Here is a 16,604-nt window from a genome sequence, read left to right as displayed (position 1 = left end):
CGGATTTTCATCAAATTTGCAGCAGTAACGGCGGCTTGGTCCTGAAAGCGTGCTTTTGTAAATTTGGTGTAAATCCATCCAGAGGTTTTCTTTAAAACAGACTAAAAGCAGATTTTAAAAAATCGTGATATCTGGGTTTGGTCCGCGGACCCCCTTCCCTGTTCGGTCCGCGGACGGGCATTCGATTGGCCTAGAAGGCACCTTGATGTCCACGGACATCAGACGTGCCCACTGATTGGATGGTGACAAGCATGAAGTGCGTCAGATTTTTGGAAACACCGTCATGTTGGATTCGCGGACAGCGCCCGGTGTCCGCAGACATCACTGTAAAAAAATATTAAAAAACACAAAAATGCACTTGTTAAACTTATCAAACAATCTCTGGGGAGTCGAGGGGTGATGAGGATGGGATGTGATATGGCCGTAAGAAGCCAAAAAACTGGTGGTTTTCATCACAAAGTCCGCAAACGGTCCGGATGTTCGAGAATAGTCCTTTGATATATTACAGTGCCTACTGTAGCAGGCCTGTAGTTATGGTTAAATTGCTCAACTCATAGGAGGAGCACTTTTTGGGTGGCTTATACCTTCGCTCGCCCTGGACGAATCCTTACCAGAATTTGCAAAAAAAGTATATGGCCCCATCTGAATTTGTTTGACAAGTCTGGTGAAATTTCATCAAGAGGGGGCAAAGTTATAGGGAGGTCCCAAAAAGAATTTGATTTTCATAGACGCAATGTAAAAGAAATGTTGCTCACGCCTACAGCCCAAACCGCTGTATGGATTTTCACCAAATTTGCGGCAGGAACGGCGGCTTGGTTCCAAAAGCAGACTTTTGTAAATTTGGTGTAAATCCGTCCAGTAGTTTTCTTTAAAACGGGCTGAAAACAGGTATTAAAAAAAGTGATATCTGGGTTCGGTCCACAGACCCACTTCCCTGTTTGGTCCGTGGACAGGCATCCGATTGGCCTAAAGGGCGACGTGATGTCTGTAGAAATCGGACGTGCCCACTGATTGGATGGTGAAAAGTATGAAGTGCGTCAGATTTTTGTAAATGTCCGCCATGTTGGATTCGCAGACAGTGGCCACACAGACATCACGGTAAAAAAATATTAAAATACACAACATTGCACTTATCAAACTTATCAAACAATCTCTGGGGAGTTGAGTGGTGAAGAGGATAGCTTGGGATATGGCTGTAAGAAGCCAAAAAACAGGTGTTTCTCATCCCTGAAGTCTTTTGACACTTTTGAAAAAATAAAACATGGGCAGGGTTCCAGCAAACTCATGTAAGGAGCATTGGCAAGGACCTTAAAGCATGGTTTTGCAAATGTGCCCGTGTTTTATGGTGACTGAGGTATAATCTGTGGCCATAGGCAGTGGCCATATCGTCTGGGTCATGGCATAAGGTCATGACCTGGATAATCTGGCTACTGACCATGACCACAAATGGGGTTAAAGTGGCCAGGTCCACCTGGGACTGGTTATGTGGTAAAGTTATTTGAAAGTAGGATAGGTTTGAAAGGGAAAATAAATGTATGCTCGTGGTAATATGGTCGTAGGATTCTCTCTTTGCCTTCTGCAGGCTGCCATGAAAAGGGTAGAGGGCCTCTGTACGGAGCCCTGCCTTCCCTTTCCATGGTGGCCATCTTGGGAAAGGATTTCCCTTCCACACAAGAGCCATTCAGGGGGAAGGGGACAGAGTCAGGCCTTCCCGGGACTTTGGAAAAACAAGGTGTGAAGGCAAAAGAAACTAATAGGTTACAGTGGCCATCTTGCCTTTGTCAAGGAATCCATTGATTCCTCTGGCAGGGCCTGGGTGCCCCAAAATGGAGGGCACTCAGAGCCAATGCCAAGTCAGCATGTAGCTGCCAACAGCCCACACCCTGCTCTGTGGGAAACACACAAGTGCCCGAAAACATACACTAAGGGTACAAGGTATTACCCCCACCCATGTGTGCCATATAGGAATCCCGTGGGTGTTGTTCACCAAAAGGAAAAATGAAGAGCTGCACTGCCAGAGGTCCATACTGGACCTCAGAGGCAGAAAAGATTCAGAAAACACACCCAGAGAAGTGGTAGGACAAGGACTGGGGGGCCCTGTCCCTCCAAAAGGAATTTCCAGCATCACAGTCAGTCTGCTCTTTGGTGGCATGTTGGCCGAGATCACTGTAGAGAACACTTATCTTCTGGTATTAAATGTAACCTTTACTCTGGAGAGCAAATCAATAAAAGAAAACTACTACATTCTATCCCTTTCCTCCATACGTATTAGTGACAGTCCCATGGGTGTAGGACCAGATCCTTTTGCATAGCAATTGTCCTTTAAGTGTAAGCACAGGGACAGGTATAAACACTGGCTCTGGCTCCCAGCAACACCTGTGAGACCCTTTTCATGCGCCAATGTACTCAGATGCCTGTGCAACAGGGATTATTTTTAGTTAGTATTTTTCTCTCTTGTTCTTTTTTCTAATCCTGCTTTTTCCTTTCTGTATTGAGGCTGCAGGCTACTGTTGCCACCATCGTTCTCTGTGTATGAATCCCGTTCACTCAGTTTGTAGTGCCTGGTACTTGATCAAAACTGGGACGCATATTTGGATTGTGACTCCCTTTCATATCAGGCCTTCAAAAGAGACTTTGGGGATGAGTAGAGATCTTCACTACACCAGCACTGGATCACTTGCAGTTATTCATCCCCAAAAGGAAAGACTTCTTTAATCTTTGGCCCACCAGCGTAGTGACTCCTTTATGGGAGGACATTCCAGCGGCCTTATTGTCGCTAGCCACCTCACTACTGCATTGACCATGAGGCATGCATGTCTCTCAGTGGTGGTGACACTGGTCTCCAACCGGTGGAAAAACTGACAGTACATTGGGGCATTGCACCGTCTCTTCACCCTAGGAAACACCTCACTATTCAGAAACTGTTACCAGGGCACCCCACCCTGAAGGTCTTCACTTCTGGAAAGTGTGACAAATCCATTGATGTCGTCACTTCACCCCAGGAAGGGAACCCAGCTCATGGGGCCAGGGAGGTGAGGCAGCTACCCGATAGTCCCACTGGTTGGTGACCCCCTCTATGTGAGTGGCATGTTTTCACCATGTCTGCCCATATTAGCCATGCTTAAGGCATGTGACCTGAGCCGCAGACCAGGCCTTCTTGCTGAATGCACAGTGCAGGCCTCATGAAATCTAAAAAAAACATGCTAGACCTGCAGGTCGAGTAACTTCGTTTATCTACTCGACCATAGAGAAATGTACTCGCCCTGCAAACTGGATGGCAATTTTCCGTTTACTGAAAAAACATGGTGACCACTGGAAGAAACATTACTAGTGCTGTCTAAATGCATTTTCATAACAGTCAGAACTAATGCAGCTTCGATTTTTTTTCTTTAATATCAAAACGAGTCAGGACATATCAGCAAACTGCAAGCAGATTTGATATTTTTACTAGAAAAACATGGCAATGCAGGAAACATGGTATATGCAACAATCCAGAGATATTGATCACATGCAAACACTACCACCAGGTACATTTAAAGTTAATGCTGCACTGCAAACCAAACCCATGCATATTTCTTAAAATGGTTGTTCACTCTTAAATAGCAATGTAACTTGTTACGCAGCGCTTCATGCTGAATTCTTCCAGCTTGCAATGTAATGACAGGAATTATTATCATAAACCATGAAAGGGTATAAAGCGGAGTTGGCCCTGCTGGAGATTGAACATGAATTGCCTGCTGCCCTCGTGTGAGAGGAGAGCGCTTAACTTGTGAGATGACGTGAGAACGTGGGAATTTGTGATATATACAATATTTTGTTCCCTGCACAGATTATTGGGCAGACATGTAGCACTAAGACACAAGCACAAACATGGTCCCCTTTCATGTAGCACACGTAAGACCTACAAATACACAAGCACGCTCACAAGCACATAGACTCACACTAACGGTCACACAAAGGCCCTTACACAGAACACACAAAAACACATACACAGAGACACCCAAACACACCTGCACAAGCACACATACAGAAGACCACACATAAGAAATACATGCACTATCATACAATGCCTCAAACATACATAGAGCCATACTGACTGACAAACACACAGACGCACGTGCGCGCACACACATATACAACCACACCCAAGCTTCAGAAACCTTATGGGACTGGTACATGGGAACACAATTCCACAGTAATAGGCGCGTAATAACTAATGCAGAGGCTCCTTCCTGTTGAGGTCGGATTTGCAAAAGCTGAAAGTGTTTTTTGTCTTATGTGCTGCCAGAATGTTTGAGGGGAGACAACACCTGCAGCACCTCCAAATCTGGAATCACATCGTAGATACTTCCCTTCGGATGAGAACATCTTTAATGTAGACCTACTTCATCACATTGAATTTCTGTCTGGAGCTTTTTATTTCTGTTTGTCTTCTCTGAGCAGGATGTTTTACCTTTCCCACTTTGGCAGGCAGATACATTAGAAAAGAGTCAATCACCTCCCCTCCCGTCCTGCATGTTCTTGACTCCATTTCTAGCTCCCTTGCCTCGCGTCGCCATGGAGAGACAATGCTTCTCTTCTGCTTTTCATGGTGCTCTTCCTGGCGCACATTCACACCCAGGACTGTTCCCTGGCGGTCATGTGTACATGTGGATAGGTATGGCAGGGTGGCCGTGCCAATGAGATACACACCTATCCTATGTAAGCAGAGGGATCCAGCCGGAGGGGCTGCCAAAACTGATTCTCTGAAGAAAGGTGTGGATGACTTGAGTGGAGCCTCTGTTTAAGTTCTAGCTATGTAAATAGAACACATGGGTTGGGTATTAGCAACATGCACCATTTACAACTTAACATAATTTAGGCAGCCACCACAATATAGTTATAAATGAATAAACAAGCTGTCAACGTTAACAGCAAGAAGTTAAATGAAGTCAGTTTGAGATGATAGCACATATGGGTGAAACTATCACTCAGAGAAAAAGGGCACAGACTAAAAGACAGACACAAAGAGATGCAGCAACGCTGTTTAACAGATGCTCTGTGATTATAGTTGAACATTATGTTACAATATGTTTGACTATGCTAAAATATGCCACTTTTGCTTCAGCAGAGCAGACGTGTAGTCTTTAGTTTGGGGCAATTGTCAACATTCAGCAAATGATCTGATCGCAGTACAGTCGAGGACATTGGTGACGTGAAGCTATTAACATGTACACCATCGTTCTATACGAAGCAGGATGCTCAGGCGTGAGCTATTCGACGCCTGATGAGCCTGGCTAGTTTGCCACAGATGACCTAGAGCACTGAGTGTATGTTTGGGCACCTGAAACATAACTGGGGCAGCCTGAGCTGATGTGCAGCATTTCAGTGAAGGGATCCCGAGCTGATAGTGGTCTCCAAGCCCCTGCGGCTGCACACATTGTAACAATAGCCTAGACAAGGCTGTTCAGAACCGGAAATAGAACCATCACCGAGGCAAGTGTCTGTTCTATTGTACACGGATCCAGGCAAAACTTTGCACTGCTCAGCTGCTCATCAATGGAGCAAGATATAAACACGCTTGAACACACCACAAATACAACACACCAAGCACAGCAAAGCACACCAAAAAATACATTTAGCACAACTAAACATAACTGAACTGAAGACAACTAACCACACAAAGAAAAGCTAGTCTAAATCAACCAGGTAGACACAGCTGAACACATAAGTAAAGACATGCTTTGGTGACATGTATTCTCAGAAAAAATGTACACTACAGTACTGACCCATTCCAAGCCCACAGGACATACCAAAACATGCAGTAATGTTAAAGATGGCAGGCAGGCAGGCCGTTTCTAGTCTGGGTGTTGACCTTGCCATGGGACCAAGTCTGCCCCAGAGGTCAGTGTTTGAAATTACTCCAAATCAATGATGAAAGTGACTGACCTCAAAAACATATGCCAATTCCAGGACTAGCGGCCATATACAGCTCTGTCAATGCATCTCATTCCTGGTATGGAGCTCTCCCTTATCCCAGTACTGCGAGCCACACCCAAAGCTCTGCTAGTGCATTTCATCCATGGCCTGACCCCCAAACCATGACCTGCAAGCATTCTGCTATTCCAGCAATGGGGCATTACACCCAGAAATGCCAGTGCACCTCAGTCCTGACCTGCTGCACCCCCTGCTTATCTACTACTGTTATCCGCACACAACTCGACTGACGCATTTTAATCCTAACCTCGAAAACATGCTGCTGCCCATATATAGCTCAGCCAAAGCATCTCAATCCTGACTGCAGCACCCCCCAATATTCCATTGTTGGAACACACATGCAGCTTTGTCAATGCACCTCAAACCTGATCTACAACTGCCCAAACTATTCTAGCATTGGGACCTATATTCAGCTTTGCCAAAGTATCTCAATTCTGACCTAAAGCACCCCTGACATTCCAGGATTAACATGCACACGTGGCTCTGTCAGCGCACTTAAATCCTGGCCCATTATCTCCCTGCTATTCTACTGACACCCTCGCCCCCAACACACACGACTCTGAAATGCAATCTCAATTGTGACCAGCACCCTGATCACCTCCCTTGAGAGTTAAGCTGCCTCTCCACGAAACTCCAGTGATTCACAGCTCCTGACTCGCAAACACAATAGGTCATTCTAAGAACGCACGCTGCCAAATTCACTTCTGTAGTTGACCTTTTGTCGTGTCCTTGGTTTGTCTAAATGAGGTCGTTCATTATGAGGGTATCTTAAATCTCTCCCACTATCACTGGCCTGTCGGCAACAACAGCTAGTGCATTATTTTAATGCTCCTCCTGCCACTGCCTTGCTATTCTGTACAGCTGAGTCGAGTAATAGGTGTCACTCCCACATCCCACTCCACGCACATATGTGTGGCTTTTAACCATTCGGATAAAAAGGATGAAAGACTGACATCTCACGCACCACATTTTTATGTTTTTATTTTAATGCCATTTATTAGAAAACAATTGGAAAAATAGAAATATTTTCACATTATAAAGTCATTTTTTCAGATGTGATCTTTCACCTACTAGCTACATTTTTGTCTTATGATTGGCATAATTTGGAAATCCAAACGGACAAATCACAATATTGGAATATTGTAAAGACATGCTTCCATATATAGTAGCCAGTTTCTTTAGACAGTAAGGTCTGTGTAGCAAGTGTTCAGCATGGTGCCACATGCCATTATACCCGGCTACTTGCTTCTTTCTCCAAATTTCTCATGTCCACTGGCTTCACAAAGAATCCTGGTGGTTTCCCAGTGTGTTTTGCCACAATAAAGTTCATAGCAATGTCATCGCAGTTTTGAGTCTCATCTATTAATACATGTACATCAGGGGTTGGACGAATGCTGCTCCAATCAAGACCATGGAGTACAGCTGGTCTCCATTGCCAGACTCCGGTGCCAGAAGTTAAAAACTCCCATAACTGTGTACGCCAGAAGAAGCCGAATTATGCTTTCTAGGCACAAAGCCAGTTAGGAAATTGCTTCATGATTTCTTATGCACTAACGAGTGTGTCATCATCCATCCTTAAAATAGCATCAGTTTACAACGGTGCCGGTAAGCCTACCGGCACTCTACGGGTCTGCTTGCTGGAGTTGCTGTGCCCTGCACAGCGGTCACGGTAAGCAGACCTACACGGAAGCGCCGGCACCATTATTAACGGTGCAGGTGCATCCGTGTTACCCATTCCCATTGATTATAGGGCTCAAATGGGAATGGGGATTAGCATTTACCGGCGCCTGACTTCCCGGAACGCCGGGGTCATGATCCCATGGTAATTCAGGCAAACCAGGCGCCAGTAAATATTGCAAGTCTGTCGGCAACCTGCCGGTTTTACCGGCACAGCTACCGCCGGAATTGTAATGAGGCCCACCTGCTTTTCAAAGACTACGGGGACCAGGTCAGGTCCAAGCGACTCCCAGAGCTCTTCTGGGGTCTTCTCCCCGATGTTATTCCATACGACTATCTCTTTGTGTAAATTTGGAACACTTCAGACTATCTCTGTGTAAATTTGGAACACTTCAGACTATCTCTGTGTAAATTTGGAACACTTCATTTCAGTTGAATGCATGATTAGGGTGAAGGAGTTCACAAGTGGAAGTCTCCCCAAGTCCTGCTGCCGTTTGAAGGTGCGCATTACCTTCATCTTTGATATTGGGAAGAAAGGCAGACAGTCCTCCTATAACAAGGAGAGGGTGCCTATGAGGAAAGAATACGTGAAGCATTCTTGTTCTGATCGTCACCCAGATAGCTTACAAATATGATTAAAATACTTCATTTCAGGAAACAGCTAGGATGTTTTCTTTCAGAATTATTTGATGAACTATTCGCTCTCAGGAAGCAAGAATCCAGATGTCACTTTCACGCCAGGCAGAGGATGTCGAACATGTGAGTATTCCCTTAAAGACGTCTGCTCTGTGAACGTGTACATGCTGCGACAAAAAATAATTCACCTGTCTTTTAAAAGAGGAAGAAGACAATGTTCCTTTGAAAAATCAAAACACGTTCACCAAAATTAGAATTTACAGACCGTGAAAAAAGAGAGAGCTGTAACGCAATGCACTGCTGCCACCTAGAGGCTTTCTTGAATAGAGCAATGCTTTTACTGTAAACAAATGATTTCCAGAAGACGCTCACCTGCCCAGTCTGGTACTATAAAAATAGTACACAACCATTAAAAAAAGCACTCGCCAATGTGAGTGGGCGAAGGGATATTGCGAGGCCTGCAGTGCGATGAAAACACTTTCACATTTAGTGAAATGCAAGTCACTATATTTGCTTTTGCATGTTGCAATACGTTTGCTTCCAGTAGCCTGGGTTGTGCGCCAATGGCCTTGAGCCTGGTACATAACACTCTTATTGTGTAAACAGTGCCCTTCACTGCTATGTACGGTTTGTTTCTGGGACTGAGGCCAATATTCTCGTAAAACGCAAAACATAGATAACAGCAAACACTGCACACTACAAAAAGGCTGTCGGCTCTGTAGTTTTATTTTGTAGTTCAAAACAGGATACTCTAACCAGCTACCAACACGGCTGTTTTGTGTTTTGGTTTTTAGATTGCCATAATGTGAAGGGTCAACTGATGAACCTTTTCTTGACACCAACCCTGTGATGACACTACCTAATGTCCTAAAGACGGGTTCAGCACACATTTAATAGCGGTTTAAATCAGCTATTGAGTGTTTGTCTTAAAACATTGTTGCTGTTTCCCAGAAACACATTTCTTTGTGTCGACAGAGCCAAGGACAAGCCATTTACAAATGTATTTGTCTGCCACACACACCTACTAACCTCACAATGTTGTCATTACATGTGAATTGTGGCCTTTTTGATTCATTAAAAGCAGTCCTTGGCCAATATTTACACTAGAAAGGCTCTGCAGCCTGATCACTTTTGTTGGAAAAATGCCTAGTGGTGAACAATGCATTTGTCCTTGATAATATTATTTAGAACAATTTTCAGTGCAGGATGGTTTTTTGTGATTTTAGGCATGGAATAGGAAATGCCCAAAAAATTTATAGAGTAAGCTCAGCACCTGCACACAGTTGTTCGGTCCAGCAAAGCAGGAAGAGCAGCAAGGTTTTCCAGATGGGGGTGGGGTCAACTCCCTCCTAATTCTTTTCCTCATTCTTGAAGCCTCAAGCTAGATGCTGGCTATTTTAAAACATTTATTAGCAAAACATTTATTCTTTTAGGAAGGACCAACTTCCTCCTAATTCTTTTTCTGAATTTTTGAATCCTCAAGCTGGATTCTGGCTATTTTCATTATTTTTTTTGTTGCAGGACTTGAATCCCTTTTGAGATTCTTGGAGAAAGATCGTTGCTTCCCTTGTCCCCAACGAACTTCAGCTCACAGCCTATTAGCAGACACATTATTCTGGATTGGTTATATGCTGCCAGCTGTAAATCCAATGGACATTTAACCTTTTTTGAAGCATTGTATCCTATTTTTTTATATTTCTTGATACAAAGCTCATAGTGGATTAATAGGTGGCTTTTTAATATTTTGGGAATTATTTTCCTTTTTATCTGAATTGTGGCTAATCACCCACCCCAATCCCCATGAGACATACAACAGGCCATGGCGGCATCATGGAGATAAGAGTGAAGAGACAAAAGAGCATGTAAAACATTGAAGAATACTTATTTGCTAAAATGTATACACTTAGAATCTTCTCTAATTACTAAATATTTAAACAAACATTGAAGAGCCAGTTGCAGCAGGTACTGGCTAGCAAACAACCTTCAGCTGTTGATAGTCACTGGTGAATCAGAGATAGGTTGATGTTCACCAGAAGAAAAGTTCCAAACAATATATTTCTGCTATTAAGGATGCAGTTATGGAGCATTGACAAGTTCACCGCTACTTTTCATGAAAAATTAAAACTGATGATCAGGACGAACCAAGATTTAATGATGAAGAGCACAGGTGTGATCCCTGTGCCCACATTTCCAAAGGAGTCTAAAAAACCTTTCAATGGAATGAAGGAAGCAACTGTATTCGTCAGCCAGTAGATGGAGCTCAGGAAGGAGCTCCCATTTGTTGGAGTAGAGCTTCAGGGCATGAATCTCCTTTGGCCATTCTGTTATTCTTCCAGAAAGGCCTTTGATCAACTGCAGTGTTCCGTTTGATGCTTCTACGAAAGTCACTGTGGTGTTAGTGCTGTGCATTTTCATATCTAGTAGACATGCAAGTCTCAGTGTTAGTTGTAGGAACTTCAGTGGTGAATGCTGCACTTCATGTCAGTCCAATAGCACTAGCTCAGTGTGCACTGGTGGATGTAGAATGATAATGCAACAGTTCACCACGTTTGAGACAGTGATCAAGCTGGCAATCCCCATAGGCTCACCGCAGCTTGAAGTATTGAACTGCACATTTAGGATCCATTAGGCAGTAGTAGGGCTTTTCTACTGAAGGTTTTCCATTCAAATGGCATGCAGCATGAACTTGGTTGCGTTTGAATTCTGCTCAGACAGGCTGATCTGATGAATGTCCTGGCATTTTATATGCGGTGTTTCCATACAGTTCTTTAAGGAACACAGTTGTACTGTAGAGTCCCCACGATTCACACAGGCATGGGTGTAGAGCACCTCGTCGCAAGTACGTATATGTATACATTGCTTCTCTACTTGAAGTATGGTACCCCAGGACTGCAGTTCTTCACACAGTAGACATGTTTCTGCTGGCATCGTAATATTCAGGATCCCATGCAGTGTCCATGACAATGAGTCGTTGTCCCACGTTCATGCTCCATAGAATGCCTTCTTGAGTACACATAGCAAAGTGTAGGTGGACGCTGAAATGGCTAGTCTCTGAGCTTGTCTTGATAGATTCAGTTCTGTCAGTTGCTCTGGACATATTTTGATAGACCAGTCTGGAACCTGGAACACCTGCAGAGAGTATGTCCAGGAACCCTGTTCTCTTAAAAGTTCAGAAATTGCTTGTTGTTCATCCTATACAGACGAGTTGGATGATATGCTCCATATCCACTGCCACATTTCTTCAGCTTGTAGATTCCCTGCTAAAATGCAATGAAGTCATCATCAGCTTCAAAATGGCTCATCTCAATGGGCAGTATGGCCAATCCTTGGATATTTTGGGCAGTTTTCTTCCAGGTAGGTTCAGCTTCTTTTGCCTCCCTTTTGGCCCTAGTCTTTTCTAGGTGACCTATCCTTCCTAGGATTGCTGATCAGTTACCAGACTTTCCCCATGCATCTATTACACTAAGAACCCCATGTAAAGGTTCTTGTTTTGCCATTAGCTGGCATGCTTTACCTATGAAATTCACATAGGTTTGTGCACGGTTTTTTGAAGCCCAAGCTGTGCAATGCCCTTAGCTTAAACCTTTGTGTCGTTTATGGCATTCATTGTCACCAAGATTCCAGTCTATTGGAATTCCTGAGGCATTTGTAATATGTTCATATATACTTCCCTTTATTGCTTTATTAGGCCGTTTGGTTGTCCACAAACAGCCACCCTCGTTGGCCTCAAAATCTAGATACATGGGTACATGGGTTGGACTACACATTACCGCAAAATGAGTGCGACTGAGAAAACATCAAAGGTGGATGTCCACATGCTTCGTTTAGAAGGTCTGATCCAGGCACTTCACAAGAGTCATTCGCCCCACCCCCCTTCCTCCCGATGACGTGTTAAGAGGAACTGTGTCTTGCCATGTATTTTCTGTCATTGTGGCATAGAATGCTTCATCACAGACCACAGAAAGTGTAAACTACATATACTGGCCATCTGTAGGGGGGCGGGGAGTATATATCAAATTTGCGCAATGCGCTCTTCTTTCACGTGGGGGTTTGGTATGTAAGGGAAGTGTGTCTTAAACTATGATGGGGAGTCCAAAACATGAACAGGACAATGCTGTCAGAGGGTTGTGTCCAATTACTGCACAGCTTTACGCTTATAGAAAAGGAGGGTGCCAACATAGTTCACAAAACATACATTGTCTGCCGTGTAGTCTAGCATTTCTAGATCATTTTCTGGATTGAGCAGTAAAATACTCCTTGAGCAAAAGCTATGTTGGATCTCAGCAGGTCCCTTTAGGTGTCTGTGATGTGCATCATAGGGGTCACAAGCCTACATTCATCTATCACCAATAATATATATACCTAGAGTTGCAAAAGATGCCCACAGTAGGGTTATACTGGCTTTTACAGAAATGTCCTAACTCTAGTGGGTAAATGCTTATTTGTTTAGAGACACCTCCCACATCAGCCTGCAGCTCCCCCTTATGTATTGGGTTTGGAGTTTGTGCTGTTTCTAAGGTTGAAATGTCCAACTCTTGGCTTATCATTGGGATCTCCAGTGGGATTTAAAAAAATCCAAAGTCAATAAGACAAAAAGATGCGATAGCTTATACGCAGAAAAATGTAAACCACAATCCCTGTTCCAGAAAAAGGTTTTGCACACTTAGGATGGTCAAACAATCTACCATCTTCACGATGGACCTCGCACTTGGCTTTGTTTCTTGCCTTTATTCTACCTTTTCAGTTCCTGGAAAAATAGACATTTTCATAGGATATTAAGGTTTCTGGAGTTACTGTTAACTTCCCATTTTGTATCTAGTCTTACCTGCTTGTCCGGTTGTTCAAGAAAAATAGTCTCCTCCCTCGGGAACAGAGGTGGAACGATCTGAAGCAGGGTTAAGGTAGTCAATGGCCCCCATTCGAGAACCTTTCTCAGGAGGCTGGACTGGTGAGACTGCTGTTCTTGAGCCTATAAATTTCAGTACCTTCATAGGGAGGTCAGTAGCAGAGTCCAAGTGCTTCTTCATCATGAGTATCATGAATCTTCTTTAGTACTTAGTCCCCAGATTTCAAGGTCCATCTGTGACTTCTCTTAGTGTTGATGCTGTGGTGCTTCTTCACCATTGAAGGAGTCTCTTAGGAGGTGTATGAGGAGCAACTGGTCTGGCCTGTTCAGAGAATTTACAATAATTATGTAAATCAGGAATATCCATTGGAGTGCCAAACTGCAACTCATAGGGTGTTTGACCCTCACATTGAGAAAGGCATGGTAGATAATGCTACACTGCACTATAGGAACGTAACTCACCCAATTATCACCAGAAGAAAAGATGTATTTAGTCAAGGCTTGCCTTATTATCCCATTGGCTTGTGGGCAGAACAGGTTTAGAGATTTTCAGAATACAGCTCCCATTTGACAGGGCCTCTATTAAGACTTTGCCTGAAAAGGCTGTCCCAATGTCAGTTTGGAGTGATTTCGCTGGTCATAGATACTTGCCTTCTTTACAATGCGCTTTCTTCTGAAAAATTAGCCAAGTGAACCTAGTGCACAAGTCCACCACGAATAACAAATATGTGTCCTTGTTGACGGGTGTCAGTGGACCTATGTGGTTCACATACATGCATTCAAAGGGCACTGTTGCCCTTGTTAGTGTGCCTACTGGTGGTATGCAGGAATTGCACACAGTTGTCTATAAACATATTGGGTAATTTGCAATGAACTATCGTACCTCTTTACTAAGCCCTGGCAAGCCATATCTAGTCTGCAAGAGTCGTGTAGTAACTGAAATCCCGAAAATGGTTTGAGGCTACACCAAGGCTGACACAACTGGGGCTCGAAGCTCAGCTGGAGGAGCTTAAGATGGTCAAAGTTATAACCTTGTACAACATAGTCAGAATCAGAAATGATTAGGGTGGGCTTATGTGGATCAATTTGGTTTGGTGCAAGGAGGCTTTGTAACTCACCAACTTGAGTGATTGTATCCCCTAAGTGTTGTGTTAGTGTATCCTGGTGTTCAAACACATTGTTATGGTTGAATCTCTCTTTTACAGCAGCACAGGCAGCAGAATACTTATAGTGTGTCCCAATTGTTGGAGCAACACTTCCATCACAGTATAGTACATTTTCAGACATCCAAAGAGGGATTTCTGGTCCTGCTGCTTTTGGTGGTAGAGACCATTCCAGATCATACATTTGTAGCTATTCTGGTTTATAGTGATGCTTTATGTCTGGTGTTGTCTCGTTGCTTCTGCACCATCATTTGTACAGCAACCAGAATCTTTTCTTCTAGAGCAAGGTGTAGCTCGTAAAATGTGTAGACATGTGAAGGGTATGCTATGGGTGCTCTCTCCATGATTACAAACTACACATTTAAGAGTTTTTGGACCAGGAAAATTTCACTTTGTTGTAATGAGTGTCTCCCCTCCTGTGTCTTCCCTGCAGTGGTGATGTCAGTGGAATGTGGTGAGGTCACTGTGCTCAGAGTGTTCAGGGTGTTGTCATCTGAAAAGTGTTCCATGGGGGACAGTTGGAGATAGAGAGCTGGCTGGCTAGGATGTGCCGGTGCTTTCCTGCTGTACTTATGAACTAATAAACCCATATAACTTACCTGCTGGCTCAGGTGTGTTGATGACGAGTCCACATTGTTACACCTGCGACGAAGGTGGGATCCTGTCGAGGAGGGGACAGCTGCTGATCAGGACACCGCCCTCCAAGTGTCCACATCTTGGTAGCAGCCAGCTATGCAGCCCTTGAAGTCCAGACAGAGGCTGTAGCCCAGCAGGCCGGGTGGTGCTGGAGGAAGTAGGCTCCCATTCAGTAGGAGCCGGGGCCCTGGTGGAGCAGGGTCCGGAAGAGCTCTGGTGGTCTGCAGCAGGGGAGTGTACCCCTGGGTCCAGAGCGGAGTGTACCGGAGTTGCAGCCCAGCAGGCCGGGTGGTGCTGGAGCGAGTAGGAGGCTCCTCTACATTTGGAGCGGGGTCCTGGTATTGAAGGGAGCTGGAGCTGGAGCTGGAGGGTCCTCAACTTTCAAGAGGGAGAGGAATTGGAGTTCGTCGTGACTGGAGGCTGGTGGTCCAGTCATATGTGCAAGGAGCATTGCCATCTGAGAGGAGGCCTGTCGTGACTGGAGGCCAGGTGGTCTAGTCGTATGTGCGTGGAGGATTGCCATCTGGGAGGGAGCCTGTTGACCCCCAGTTATCCGTGCCGCTGCACTCCCCAGTGCGGGAGGGGGTTCGAGCGCATCGGCGGCGGCACTCTCCATTCAGAAGACCGTTGCGCTCCCCTGGCGGAAGATGGATTGAGAGCGGCGGCGGAGATGAATGTGCAGAAGAGGGTTGTTTCGCTGTCTGCCTCGTGCCGGGTGGCCCAGTGTTGTGGCAGTTGTAACGGGTTGCCATCTGGGAGCCAGTGTTGTGTATGCAGGAGATGTGGACGCTCCGATGCAGAAACTGAAATGATGATGTTTCTTTGTGCCTTCGGAACGTTCCTGTACGGTGTACTGGAGCTCAGAGGGATTCCGGAATGCTCTGCGTGCCGCTTACGCAGACAACGCAATGACAGCCTCGTTCCAGTTTCAAGAAGTAAGTTGGAACGTCCAGCGTTCGTGGAGAGTTGGGTTTGTGTTGTAGCCCATGGGCAGCGGATTTGTGAAGAGCACTTTCTCACTATGGATTGTGATGTGCCCACTGATGGCTGCAATTTGGATTTACCTCGGGAGTCGGTACCGTGGGTCATTACAGGAAGAAGCTTGCAAATTAATGTGGACAGCGTTTTGTTCATCGTGGATGAAGATGGACTGTTTCCGGGTTCCGTGAGTAAGGGTGAAATGGTGACGGAGCCCAGGAGGAGAGGTGCATGGCAGACCGTAGCGAGTAGCACTCGATTTATATTGCGTGGGTCTGTGCCATGGTTTTGAGGCCTGTGTGAGCGGTGTCTCATGAATGTGTTGTGGCCTCTTTGTGTTCGGTCTACTTATGGGTGTCGGGCCAGTGTGGAAGTGTGTGTGTGTTCATGTTGTGGCCCATTTTGTTTCAGGATGTGAACATTTAAATGCAAGGGACACAGTTAAACGCTAGGAATGATGTTTTGCATTGTTATTGTTAACGTATTTTTTTTCAGGTTGGTTTGGACTGCGGCATTGGCGGAGTGCCCTCCACCACGTTGTTTACTAATATGTGTATGCGGGGGGGGGGGCTTCCTTCTACGGCACTCGTGGAATATCCTGGCTGATGTTTATTGGGAACTTGGTTTATTTGAACTTGGCCGGTGTTTTGCCTGTTCGCTTTGTGGAAAATTTTCAAACTTCGTTCTCAAGT

The 16,604-nt window shown here is 44.9% G+C and overlaps 1 pseudogene; it reads right to left on the bottom strand.

Annotated features, from left to right (window-relative positions):
• Positions 1 to 7,050: 7,050 nt before the first annotated feature.
• LOC138510929 (exostosin-like 2 pseudogene) lies at positions 7,051 to 7,555 on the bottom strand (annotated as a pseudogene).
• Between the last annotated feature and the right edge of the window lie 9,049 nt (positions 7,556 to 16,604).

This window comes from Ambystoma mexicanum, chromosome 6p (genome assembly GCF_040938575.1).
Source record: "Ambystoma mexicanum isolate Mex_15411 chromosome 6p, UKY_AmexF1_1, whole genome shotgun sequence".
Lineage (NCBI taxonomy): Eukaryota > Metazoa > Chordata > Amphibia > Caudata > Ambystomatidae > Ambystoma > Ambystoma mexicanum.
The sequence above is the reverse complement of the archived record's forward strand: the minus strand, read 5'-3'. Positions and strand labels throughout refer to the sequence as shown.